General features: G+C 49.2%; 1 pseudogene across 1 annotated transcript; it reads right to left on the bottom strand.

The window, feature by feature from the left end:
* Positions 1-438: 438 nt before the first annotated feature.
* On the bottom strand, positions 439-1,741 carry LOC308652706 (melanoma inhibitory activity protein 2-like; annotated as a pseudogene). Its single transcript has 3 exons — positions 1,552-1,741; positions 772-1,308; positions 439-452 (listed from the first exon to the last, which is right to left on the bottom strand). The product of its transcript is annotated as a melanoma inhibitory activity protein 2-like (transcript).
* Positions 1,742-6,324: the final 4,583 nt, after the last annotated feature.

Consider the following 6,324-nt stretch of genomic DNA (forward strand, 5'->3'; position numbering starts at 1 on the left):
AATGACTTAGGATTGTTTGACAGAGTAGGGAGAAACTGTGGGATATGGTTAAGCATTCTAACTTAAAGGCCTAGTGAAGTTAGTCACCTGGGTTTGAATTTCCACTTTATTTCCAACCTTTGTTAGCCTCTTTGTACCTTCATATTCTCATGTATAAAATAGGAATAGTAAAAATATCTCTCTCATAGGACTGCTAGGGAGGGATTAAATAAGCTTGTCCCACTCCCTGCATCCCCACCTACCAGGAGCTGGGTCAACTGTGGAGCATCTCTTAGAAAGGAGTAGAATAAAGAGACTAAGAACTCATCTTTATTTGATGTTCTTGTCTAACATGTACTGGTATTTCCTGGTGTACAACATTGATTAAAACAGTCCTGTTTTCTGCTTTATACATTGTTAATATTCATGTGATTTTAGACAACTCATTTACCTTTGCGCTTAATCTTCCTCATCTTTAAAATGGGAGTCATGCTTCATCACCAACCATTTTGTATGTATTGTTTCCTTTGCATGATTGTCTTTGTCTTTCCCTAAAAAACAATTAATTACAGTTTAATTGTGGATGTCCATCCAAATTACAGGATAATAAAAGTAATTGAGTAATTGTATTTTTTGGAGTAAACCGAAGGGCAAAATTTGACTTTACAGTAACATTTAATTCTCCTTCAAAATAAGAATCTACGACTCCAGGTATCACCATGATGGCCCCTTTTAAATTGTTACTTCCCCAAATTAAACCTATACTTTCTCTAGGGATTGGCCCCAAAATACCAGTAGGAATTTGTTGTGGTTCTGGATGTTCAGTAGCGGGCTCATTTGAAGATGGAATGAATCCTGAAGGGAACTCACTTCTACTTTCAGAATGCGGGGGGTGGGTGGAGGAAATCCAGCTCTTGGGGGAAGGTCTTGAGAAAAACACTTCCCTGCACAGACATCTGGCATTGGAAAAAATGGAGGGGGTGGTGGGCCTGGTGGAAAATAATCTTGAGGGTGCTCCATACCTGTTTCCTGGAGGAGGCAGAGGGAAAAATGGTCCTCTTCTCGTGAACTGACTCCTTGGGTCCACAGGAAACAATTCACCTCTGACTGGAGGGAAAGGTGCCAACAATGAGCCAGAGCCAGTTGCTTGGTTTTCAGCAGAGAGAGATGAATCAGGCACATTGGTATCACCAGGATCAAATTTGGTCTCCTTTCTACCGGATTGACTTTCTGAAGACATAGGCCAATCCTCTTTATCCAAAGAAGGCATATTAGAACTTCTGAGTTCTGCTGGTCGCGATGGTCTACCATAATTCGAGTAACATCCACCTTGCCAAGGAGGACCCAATGATGAGGGACCATTGGGGGAATTCTTTCTGCCCAATGCTGCCTTTGAAACACCAAGTGCACAGGGATCTTTCTCTACAAGTTCAAACTGAAGCTCCCTTTCAGTTAACTTTTGTCCATTGCGAGCCTTTTGTTTCATGAAATAATGGAGGTTTCTTTCAGCAATCCAAGCCGCCAATTCACTCTCATGTGCTTTTTTCTCAGAGTAAATAATCTTCCCCTGACAGGACTGAATGGTTCTCTCCAATTCTTCTTCAAGATATTTGGCTCGTTTTCTGTAGGTCTCCAGCTCTTTCTTCATATGGCCCATCTCTTCTTTGACCTTGGAAAGTTTCTTCTCTTGCTCCACCCGGTAGTTTTCCTCCACTCTGAGTTTCCCATAGAGTTTCATCCTATTTTCTTGATAGTGTTCCATTATGACTTTACATTTCTGCCGAAGGTTCTCCTTCTCACCTTCAAGCCGTGTATTCTCTGACAGCAAGGTTGCCTGTTCAGTCTTCAGACTTCTAATCTGTTCTCTAAGGTCTTCCTTTGTTTTCTCTACTTCAGATAAGAAAGCACAAGTTTGATATCTTTGTCCTTCTAAGTTTTCTAAGGAGGCCTTTAGCTTAGCACCACCAATCAGTTTCTTTAAAGCTCCTTTTGGCTCATCATCCAAGTGAGCACCAATTCTTGATTCACTCCTCATTCCCCATTCCAAGTTGCCAACATCTGTTTGGGCTCCCGCGCTTGGAGAAGACCTATCTTTCATCTTCAGCAAGCCTTCAGTCAGAGACTCCTCGTGATTTTCTTTATCACTTTGAACTTTTCCTGCATGGACTTGAGAGTCTAAAGTTGACTCTGTGCCTTCATGCTCTTTTTGAATAAGGCTAACTTTTTCAAGTAGTTCACACTTTTCTTCAATTCTTCTAGAAAGTTTTAGAGCCAGCTGTTTTTCTCTTCCCACATAAAGCCTGCTTTTAACACACTGAAAACGTCTTAACAAAAACAAGAGAAGACAAAAACATCCAATAGCTCTACACATCACCAAATCCCAAGGAACGCCATAAGGATTAGGGCCTGGCTTCATGTCTTCAGACAACGCTGCCACAACCCTTCCTGCTTCTTCCAGGACCACCCTCTAATATGGCTGTGAACACTCAGGTCAGTTTGCTCAGGAATTCCAACCTGCACCAGGCAACGGAGCAGACCACTGAGAACCCCTGCAAGGGGGGGTGGGGTTGTGATGTGGGGAGCCGGGGTGAAGGACTCCCAGGAGCCTTGTGGTGCTCAAGTGCCCATCAGGGGTGTCTTGGCCCCTTCCTTCCCTACCCAGTGCATCCTGAAGTGCCAGGGGTTCAGGTCCCTTCCACTCCAGCCAGAGAGGAGTCCTCTCCATGCCACTCACCCCTGAGTTTGGTTTAGGCTAGGCCAAGATGGAGCTTCTTAAGAAATTTCTATACAGTCATAATACCACTCAGTTTGATGTCATGCAAATTCTAAAGCTTTCTAAACTGTCTCAACAGATTTTAGGTCATATTCTTATATGTGTACTGCTTGCCCTTTTGTTTTAATGACCCATTCCTTTCCCTGCTTTTGTCCTCTCCCTTTTTTCTTCCTTCCTTCCTTCCTCCCTCCCTTTCTTCATTTTTTCCTTGTTTTCTTCCTTTCATCCTTCCTCCCTTCCTCCCTCCCTCCCTCCCTCCCTTCTTTTTTCTCCCTTCCCTCCCTTTTCTTTTCTTGCAGTATTGGGCTTTAAATTCCAAGGCCTTCTGCATGCTTGGCCAGCTCACTACCACTGAGCTACCTCCCCAGACCTGCTGACTCTTTCTAGGATGGTCATTTGAATTATTTCTAACAGAAAAAACTCTCATGATACACTACTTTCTTTCTTTCTTTCTTTTTTCTTTTTAATTTTTTAGCTGGGTTAATGACTTATGTTTCTTTTTTTTAAGTTTACCCTTAATATTGTTTTTGTTAAGTTTTATTTTTATAGAGCAAGCAACCATAAAAATTAAACAACTGGTTAAATAAGAACTGTTATTTTAGATCATTGTACTGTCATTTTTTTTAACTTTATTTTTTAATTTTTTTTTAGTTATACTTGACAGCAGAATGTATTTTGACATATAATACATACATGGAATGTACATACATCATTCATATTGTCTATTCTATTCTGTTGCCCTTCCTGTCCTCCTTACTCCTCCCCTCTTCTCCCATCCTTTCTCTCTATCCAATCTAATGTGACACACTTTTTTTTTCTTTTTCTCATTACAACATCATATATGTATTCTGTATAACAATGAGCTTCTCCTTCCATTTTCCGTGCAACTCCCCTTCTCCCTCTTTTTCCCTCCCACCTTTCTTCCCTATTAGTGGTAGTCTTCTTCTCATGCTCTTATTCCCTATCCCATTTTGAGTTACCCCCCTTATATCAGAGAAGACATTCAGCATTCGTTTTTTTAGGGATTGGCTCACTTCACTTAGCATAATCTGCTCTAATGCCATCCATTTGCCTGCAAATGCCATGATCGTGTTATTTTTTAGTGCTGAGTAATATTCCATTGTGTATAAATGCCATTCATCTATTGAAGGGCATCTAGGTTGGTTCCACATTCTAGCTATTATGAATTGTGCTGCTATAAACATTGATGTGGCTGTGTCCCTGTAGTATGTTCTTTTTAGGTCTTTTTGCTATAGTCCGAGAAGGGGAATAGCTGGGTCAAATGGTGGTTCCATTCCCAGCTTTCTAAGTAATCTCCATGCTGCTTTCCAAATTGGCTGCACCAATTTGCAGTCCCACCAGCAATGTATGAGTGTATCTTTTCCCCCACAACCTCACCAGTACTTATTGTTGTTTGACTTCATAATGGCTGCCATTCTTATTGGAGTGAGATGGTATCTTAGAGTAGTTTCAATTTTAATGTCTCTGATTGCTAGAGATGGTGAGCCTTTTTTCATGTATTTGTTGATTGATTGTATATCCTATTCTGAGAAGTTTCTGTTCAAGTCCTTGGCCCATTTGTTGATTGGGTCATTTAATTTTTGTTGTTTAACTTTTTGGGTTCTTTATATACTCTAGAGATTAGAGCTCTATCTGATGTTTGAGGGGTAAAAATTTGTTCCCAGGATGTAGGCTCCCTATTCACCTCAGATATTATTTCTCTTGCTGAGAACAAACTTTTTAGTTTGAATTCGTCCCATTTGTTGATTCTTGGTTTTAACTCTTGTGCTATAGGTGTTATTAAGAAATTTGGGGCCTGCCCCCATGTGATGAAGATTAGGGCCAACTTTATCTTCTTTTACATGCAGAGTCTCTGATCTGATTCCTAGCTCCTTGATCCATTTTCAGTTGACTTTTTTGCATGGTAAGAGAAAGGGATTCAATTTCATTTTGTTGCATATGGATTTCCAGTTCTCCCAGCACCATTTGTTGAAGATGCTATCCTTTCTCCATTGCATGGTTTTAGCACCTTTGTCTAATATAAGGTAGTTGTAACTTTGTGGATTTGTCTCTGTGTCCTCTATTTTGTACCATTGGTCTACCAGCTTGTTTTGGTGCCAGTACCATGCTGTTTTTGTTACTATTGCTCTATAGTATAGTTTAAAATCTGGAATCGCGATGCCACCAGTTTCACTCTGCCGCTCGCCCGGGCCTAGGCCGCCGCTGGGCTCCGCCTCGCCGGGCTACGCAGGCGGCGGGGCTGGGGCACGGGCCGGGCGGCGGCGGGCGGCGGGCGGCGGCGGGCGGCGGGCCGCGGGCGGCGCCTGCTGCGGCAGGCGGCGGCTTCTTCCGAGGCGCCGGCAGCGACTGCGAGGTCCCAGTGCTGCAGAGCCTACAGGGCAAGATCTGTAAGCGGGGCCCGGGCTGAGGGGCTTCCCCGGCGGCAGCGGCCGCACGGCTGAGGGGGCAATGGGCGCGCTGGGTTGGCGTCGCCGCGCGGCGCTGGATGGTGGGCCGAGGGGGCCGGTGAGGCGGGCGCGGGCGAGGCTGGAGGGGGTGTGTTGGGGGAGGCGTCGCCTGGACGGGGCGGCGTGGGCTGCGGCCACCCCTCTGGGGAGGGAGTGGAGAGCGGGCAGCGCCGGCGGAGGCGGCCTGGGCGCGCGGGCGTGAGGGGCTCGTCGGCTGAGCGCGGCCGGGGGCGCGGGCCGGGGGCGTGAGGAGCTTCCGGCCGCCTTCCGAAGCAGGCCTCCGGGCGGCCGCGGACACCGGGAAGCGGCCCCGAGTCGGGTGCGGAGGAGCGGCCAGAGGAGAGGCGGCGGCGTGGAAGGGGGGCTGGCCCGAGGGGAGGGGGCTGCCTGCCTCCCGAGCTCCCGAGCCCTTGAGAGCTTGAAAAAGGCGCCCTCAGCGGGAGGAAGCAGGCCGCCCGGGGACCCGGAGGGGGCCGCGCGCCCAGGCCTAGGCCGCCGCTGGGCTCCGCCTCGCCGGGCGGCGGAAGGGGCCCGGCGGCACCATGGCGGCGGCGGCGGCGGCGGCTTCTTCCGAGGCGCCGGCAGCGACTGCGACGGCAGAGCCCCAGGCGGGAGACGACGGGGCAAGGTCTGTAAGCGAGCCGGCTGAGGGGCTTTCCCGGCGGCAGCGGCCACACGGCTGAGGGGGCAATGGGCGCGCTGGGTTGGCGTCGCCGCGCGGCGCTGGATGGTGGGCCGAGAGGGCCGTTGAGGCGCGGCGCACCGCGCCGGGAGGGCGGGCGCGGGCGAGGCTGGAGGGGGTGTGTTGGGGGAGGTGTTGCCTGGACAGGGCTGCGTGGGCTGCAGCCACCCCTCTGGGGAGGGAGTGGAGAGCCGGCAGCGCCGGCGGAGGCGGCCTGGGCGCGCGGGCGTGAGGGGCTCGGCGGGCACGGCGGCTGGGCGCGGCCGGGGGCGAGGGCCGGGGGCGTGAGGAGCTTCCGGCCGCCTTCCGACGCAGGCCTCCGGGCGGCCGCGGACACCGGGGAGCGGCCCCGAGGCGGGTGCGGAGCAGCAATTATGGGGAGGAGCGGCCGGAGGACAGGCGGCGGCGTGGAAGGGGGGCTG

Source organism: Spermophilus citellus (assembly GCF_964194105.1).
Source record: "Spermophilus citellus genome assembly, chromosome: 7".
NCBI classification, from domain to species: Eukaryota; Metazoa; Chordata; class Mammalia; order Rodentia; family Sciuridae; genus Spermophilus; species Spermophilus citellus.